Source organism: Elephantulus edwardii, unplaced genomic scaffold (assembly GCF_000299155.1).
Source record: "Elephantulus edwardii isolate Elephantulus edwardi_28Jun2011 unplaced genomic scaffold, EleEdw1.0 scaffold00243, whole genome shotgun sequence".
Classification (NCBI taxonomy): Eukaryota; Metazoa; Chordata; class Mammalia; order Macroscelidea; family Macroscelididae; genus Elephantulus; species Elephantulus edwardii.
This window is the reverse complement of record NW_006399993.1, coordinates 2,734,109-2,740,994: the sequence shown is the minus strand read 5'-3', so window position 1 is coordinate 2,740,994 and position 6,886 is coordinate 2,734,109. Positions and strand designations below refer to the sequence as shown.

General features: G+C 39.0%; 1 protein-coding gene and 1 pseudogene across 1 annotated transcript in view; one reads left to right on the top strand and one right to left on the bottom strand.

Annotated features, from left to right (window-relative positions):
- LOC102844716 (zinc finger SWIM domain-containing protein 5-like) overlaps positions 1 to 6,886 on the bottom strand; it is a 294,761-nt gene that overhangs the window by 217,183 nt on the left and 70,692 nt on the right. The window lies entirely within an intron of this gene.
- Positions 1,584 to 2,716, top strand: LOC102856413 (annotated as a pseudogene).

Sequence of the window (6,886 nt, the reverse complement as noted above, 5' to 3'; positions counted from 1 at the left end):
AAGTGTGTTGTTATCTTCTATCTTCTTCATGGCTGACTCAGTGGTCAGGGGAAATTTGATGATGGCATAGTGGTCAAGCTTGTTTCTCCTTGGGGCGCTCTTCCGGGGGTAATTGGGCTGCCTTCGGGGTCTCAGCGTGTTAGACCGCCAGAAGGTGGGTGACGTGTGGATCTTTCAGGACAGCCTTCTTGCTTTGGCTTCAGTTTTGGGAGAGGCAGGGGCTTCCTTCTTCACTTTTGACGCCATCTTCATAGAAAGGCCACTTGCAATCTTTTAAGACCTCAGGAGCTACAACTAACTAGGAGGTAGAACAGAAGCTCTAACAATGTTTTATTAGGCTAATTAACTGGTATGTCTCTGAAACCCTCCCCAAACCTCAAAAACAAATCTCATTAAGTATTTTGTTACTGTTGCTGTCTTTTTGTCTTTGTTGTAAGTATATTACACAATTTTTGCCAGTTTAGCTTGTTAAAGGAGTATAACTTATTGAGAGTGATTACAATATTCCACGGTGCAATCCAACCTTTAATACAATTTTCCATCCCCATTAAGGTTTCCCTTTTTCCCCTTGCTCCTGCTCCTGTTAATCTGAACATAGTTTTTCATGAATATAATATTTTGTGACATGTCTGCTCAGATCTTTTGTTCATTTTTATTAGAGTGTTTGTCTTTTTATTATTAAGTTGTAAGAGTTCTTTACATATCTTGGATACCAGTCTTCTGCCAAGTATTTGGGCAAAATTAACTCTCAGAGGACAAATATTTGTTAACCAAACTACTTAATTTTAAGTAGTTTTTAATTAATATTAGAAAATTCCTCTCTTTAACACGCTGTTGCAAATGATGGCGAAATCTGTTTCTAAGCACGGTAGTCAATTTAAAAGTGTGCGGCAACATGTTAAATAAAATATGTTGTTGTTGTTGTTGTTAAGTGCTGTCAAGTGGTAGGCAACTCATAGCAACCCTATGAACGAAAGTCGTCAACACTTGTGTGACTTTCATCCTTTCTCCAGGTTCATAGGGTTTTTGGAGGCAAGCTATTATGGAAGTGGATATATAGTTTTACTTAAACCCTCACTCTACATATACTAGCTTTATAAGCAAGGTATCTAACTTGATGGGCATTTTTTTCCATTTGTAAAATAGAGATAATACTTAACCTTTTTTAGGGTTGTTGTGATAATTCAAACAATGAATTCTGACATGTGCATAAGAGATTCTCAATAAATGCCAGTTCTGTTCTGTTCTATTTTTAGTTTTATGATAATATGTTAGATGCTAGCTTAAATAGCTGAATTACAATTTTTTTAACTGCAAAACTCTATAAAGAATTGAATTTTCACAACGACATGAATTATTACAACAGGGAGACTATAAAGAATTGAGGTTTAACATGAGAGAACAGAAAACTAGAAAGGTGAGAACAGAAATCAAGGGAGGTGGTGGCCCGAAGTCTAGGCAACAGGGCGAGACAGGCCAGAAGGTGGAGGGAGGGCACCAGGCTATAGCTGGCTAGAGGTCCAGGCCTGGGGACCTCCACCCTGGTGTGCATGCCCTGGTCATAGTTGAGGAAGAAGAGGAGGATGATCATCAGACACATTCGGAAGGTGGCACCACAGGGCTTGCAACTGAAAAGAATAGCACAGCATGATCTTAATCATTATCCTCTCCACACATGACTAGATGACATTCCCCCACAAATGACAGCCATGAAAAAGATGCAAGTTCCCAAAGTGAGCCTGACATCACAGAGGAATGAATCACCTTTGACGCCAGCTGACACTGGGGATTTAAGGTGTGCGTTTCTGAGTTACACCTGCACAGGGATCTCCATGGAAGACAGCTTGGACTTCCCCTGGGGATAAGGTGAACTTGATCAAAATGCTACTGAAAAGGTCCAGACCATGTTCACAGCCATCGATGAGCTCTTGTATGAGAATAAGTTTAGCGTACATACAGAGTCTTCAAGAAGAGTGCCAGAAGTTGACATCTTGCTTTCCTCACCTAAGAATTCTGGGTAGGCAGCTAATCACTTCAAGTGAAGGTTACAGATTGTATCCATCTCATAATCCATACAGATTGGTCCATTTCTGCCACTTCAACTTCACAATTAGGCAACCATGCCTCAAGAGTCTACTATATTTCGTATAAGAGAAAAGAAATTATATTTTTCATCTTCCACTCTTAAAGCATCTGCCGTTGCCAAATTTGTTAGCCTGTGTTCTGTGGAAAAAGAACAACAACAAGACTGTGTAATCCACTCAGAAGGAATAACTGAGGAATACTTATCCTTGACCACACGGATATGGAAGAGGAGTTTTATGGAACAAAGTCAGAAGTGGCTCCAGAGAGAGAGAAACCAGGCTAGCCTCCCATTACTCCATTTTACTGCATGAAGGAGGACGTGCTTGCATACATGTTCAACATGTGGAGTAAGGTCCTGGGAAGTATGCTGCGACAGCCAAAACATCTCTCCCTACTGGATAAGCTCCTAGATCTTGATGACAAGCGACTTATGAGGTCTAGGTCCATTACTATGCTTTTAGCCTGTAGCTGGCCACATCAAGCCCTGGAGCTTAGTTTGTCCTCTCTGTCATACAAAGTGCAGTCTGTCAGGAGGCAGAATCCCCCACCACGGACTTTTAGTACAATCAGCATAAGCCATTCTCAAGCTGCATGGCCAAGATCTGTGGAAGAACTCCTCGGAGCAGCCTGAGTGTGCCACTGAGTTGAGTAAGACTCAAAGGGAACAAATAAAAAGTTGGCCTGAACCTTGACCTGTCCTGTGCCATTCTCATCATCTCTGACACACTAGAGCCCACTGCTGAAGTCACTGTGTCAATCCATCTCATTGGGGCTCTGCCTCTCCTCTGCTGATCCTCCACATTTCTAAGCATGATGTCCCTTTCCAAGGAATAGCTTCGCCTAGCTACATGTCCAGAGTATGAAAGACAAAGCTTTGTCATCTTTGCTTTCAGCGAGCACTCTGGCTGTACTTTTTCTAAGACCTATCTGTTCTTTTGTCAGTCCATAGGATATTCTCCAGCACCACAACTCTAAGGCATCAATTCTATCATCCTTATTCATTATTCAACTCTCAGAAGCTTAAGATTGAGAAGACCATGGCCTGAATCAAGCACAACATAGTCTTCAAACTGACATCACTGTTCCTTAGCAGTTTGGAAAGGCATTTGCCAGCTGACTTGCGAGGTGCTGTACATCTCCTGATTTCCTGAATGCTGGTACCAAGGGTGTTGATTGCTGACCCAAGCAAGATGAAATCATTGACAGCTTCAATCTTTTCTCCATCGATCATAATGATAGTTGGTCCTTTGGTAAGGACCTTGATGTTAAGCTGTAATCCATACCAAAGTCTTTGATCTTTTGCCACATTTTATATCCTCTTCTTCATGTTCAGCAACCGTGTGTGTGTTTATTAAACATTTTTCTTACGCACACCCATGTTTACTGCAGCTCTGTTCATAACAGCAAGGAGTTGGAAATAACCTAAGTGCCCATTAACAAATGAATGGATAGAGAAGCTGTGGTATATTCACACAATGGAATGCTACGCTGCATTGAAAAACAAGGAACTCATGCAATATTATTCAAAATGGGTGACTCTGGAGGACATTATGCTGAGTGAAGTACCTCAGTCACAAAAGGACAAATACGGCATGATGCCACTGCTGTAAAACAGGACTGACCTCGGGGTTGGGGGGAGACTGAGAAAATGGGTTCAGTAATGTATACTGCATTGAAACAGATGAGGATATGTTTAAAAGGGATATGTGATTAGGTATATTTGTCATGACAGGAGTCCAGAGCTAAGGCTGCATAGTGGAGTGGACCTGGGGAGGGGGGGAGCTGTAAAACAATGAAAGAATTTTTCTTTTACTTTTCCAAGAGGGTAGTGTACTGGGGGGAGGGTTGGAAGGGGAGTAAAGTGCAACAATGAATGAATGGAAACCCAAAGTCTCTGTAAATTTTCATTGAAATTAATAATAAATTTTAAAAAATTTTAAAAATGTAAAAAAATTGTTGTTGTTAAGTGCTGTCAAGTCTCAGGTGACTCACAGTGACCCTATGTAGGAGAGTTCTCAACGCTTGTAAAAAAATTAAAAAAGAAAACCATTTTTCTTAGTGGTAAAAAATAAATGAAGCATGTGGTAAGAGACTAATGTTTATATCTTTTATTCTAGTTCAGTAACATATACAAAATGAAGCTGAATCTAAAAGGAAAATAAAATTAAATGCAACTGTAAGTGAAAGTAAAAAAGATAAAGGGGAAAAACTAATTTTCTGTTAAGAATTATCTGCTATGGTATTTGGAAAATTTAAATTATATAATATTCCTGGGGGTGTGAGGAGGGGGATTGTACACCAATGAAGGAGTTTTTCTTTTGCTTTTCAAGGAGAGGAGCGAACGGGGGCGCGGGGGTGGGGGTTGGGCAGGAAGAAAAGTGCAACAATGAATGTATGGAATTCTGAAAAAAAATTATGTAATATTCCAAATACAGTTATGCTAAATCTCTCTGAATACCAAAGTTGTTTATGAGGGAGTCTGATGACTTGGTTTGTAGAACTGTACTGCGAACCCTAAAGCTGTGCCTTTCTGGCTATTTGAATCCATCATAGTTCTGAGAGAGAAAGATGAATTATCCCTTCTCACATGATTTACAGTCTCTAAAAACTTGCTGGAAGATCAGTTATGTATCTGGTCCATTTCAGTGGCAATGAATTATCTTATAAAAAGTCAGATAAAAATAGATTTATCTGAGAAAATATTTTTACAGCAGTAACATAAGCATGTTAATAATGCTTTAATTAATAGTAGTAAACTATAGTAATTATTTACTATAAATAAGAGTTATTATATACAGCCCAGAAATGGCTTTCTTGATTTTCTGTTCCTGTACTAACTCAACAGCAAGGGGCTTGTTTTTTTATATTTATTTGTTATAATAATTTTTGGGGTTTAGATTCAAATTCTGTTCCCTTCATTTTCCATCTAAATTACTTAATTCTTTTAAATATAATTTCTTTAATATATAGAATGATAATAATATTATCTTACATCATTGCTATAATAAGTTTGTAGAGCCCTGGTGAGCACTCAGCTATTAACCAAAAGGTCAGTGATTAGAACCCACCAATAGCTCTCTAGGAGAAAGATATGCCAGTCTGCTCCCATAGAGATCACAGCTTTGGGCACCCTTTGTTGTGTACTGTCAAGTCAGAACCAACTAATAGCTAACCCTCCAGTGAGTTTTGAGGGGCAGTAAATCGCACAGAAAGAGACTGCTTATCTTTCTTTTGTGGAGCAGCACGTGCCTTTGGGTTGGCAGCACAGCTTCTCACCACTAAGTCACCAGAACTGCCTCTAGGCAGTTCTATTGTGTCCTACAGGGTTCCTATGAGTTAGAACTGACTCAATGACAAAGAGTTTGGATAGCCCTTAGCAGACTTAAAGCAAGTTAGTGTTCACCAAATATTATCTTTATATTATTAAAGTACACTGATAAAGTTTTTAAAATTTACATGATTAGTTTTGGCTTCACCTTTTCCAAGTACAAAAGGTTACTAAAATATGATTATGACTCATTTGTTAAACTAACTGACAGTCGCTGACAGAGATTATGTAGCTTTTGCATCTCAGTTTAAATGTCACTTTCTCAGAGATCTACTGTGCAAATTCAGGTCCCTTGTTTAAATTTTAATTTCTAATATGATAAATATGGATAGGTATAACTTACATAAACATATGCTCTTTAGAAGTCTTCAGGAATGTTAACAATATAAAGGGTTTCTGAGATCAAAATGCTTCATATCTTACATAATGCCTTGATTAGAAAATGTGGGTTCTCGTCATTCAAATGACAGCATTTTCTACTAAACTTCTGGTTGACTTATATTCACTTTTCTTTTTGTTTCTATATTTTTTATATTCACTTTTCAAGTTGCATTTCATTTCAAGAGATAATTTAGAATTCTGCACATTCACTTTTCCCTGTTGCAATCATATTTATAGTAAGGTTGTAAAGACTAACTACAACTTTGGAATTGTTTTCATTTAGCTGTGACCTAAAATTTTATCAACTAATTGTGGGAGGGATGCACTAGTTACTTTACGGCTTTAACCCAAAAAGCCCCTTCACTTCTGCCTAGTGCATTCTGATTAATGGTGACTCTACATTGAGCTTCCAAGATTTGTAAATCTTAAAGTAGGCAGACTATATCATTTTACTCTCACTGGGATGCTGGTGGGCTTTAAGCTGATGGTAATGTTGTTGTTGTTGTTGACTGCCATCGGGTCATTGAGCATGACTCATAGCGACCTTACGAACAAAAGGTCTGAAGCCCTTCCACAACCATCACCATTTATCAAAGTTCACAGAGTTTCCAGAGGCATGCTGTTTAGGAAGTGGATGCCACTTCTGCTTCCAAACAGGATTACTAATAAATATAATTTAGAAAGTCATAAATCTTTCCAAACAATAAATAGATTATGTTCATGAAAGTGAAAATACAAGAAAACACTGCACAGAAATTCTTTCTCCAATCCATCTCCAATTCCAACTTCCAGTTCGAATGCTTCTCTCTTGGATTTATCACTCCTCTTCTGTAATTCTGTCTACCAATTACGGTTGTTGTTGTTGTTGTTGTGTGCCGTCGAGTCACTTGTGACTCATAGCAACCCTATGTACAACAGCCCTAAACCCTGTTCTATCCTGTGCCAATCGCACTGCCTCCAACACACTCATCCCGATTACCCCAGTCACTGAATCAAGCCACCTCATAGAGGGTCTTCCCCTCCTGCACTGTCCCTCCACCCTACCAAGCATGATGTCCCTCTCCAAGGACCTGTCCCTCCTTACAACATGTC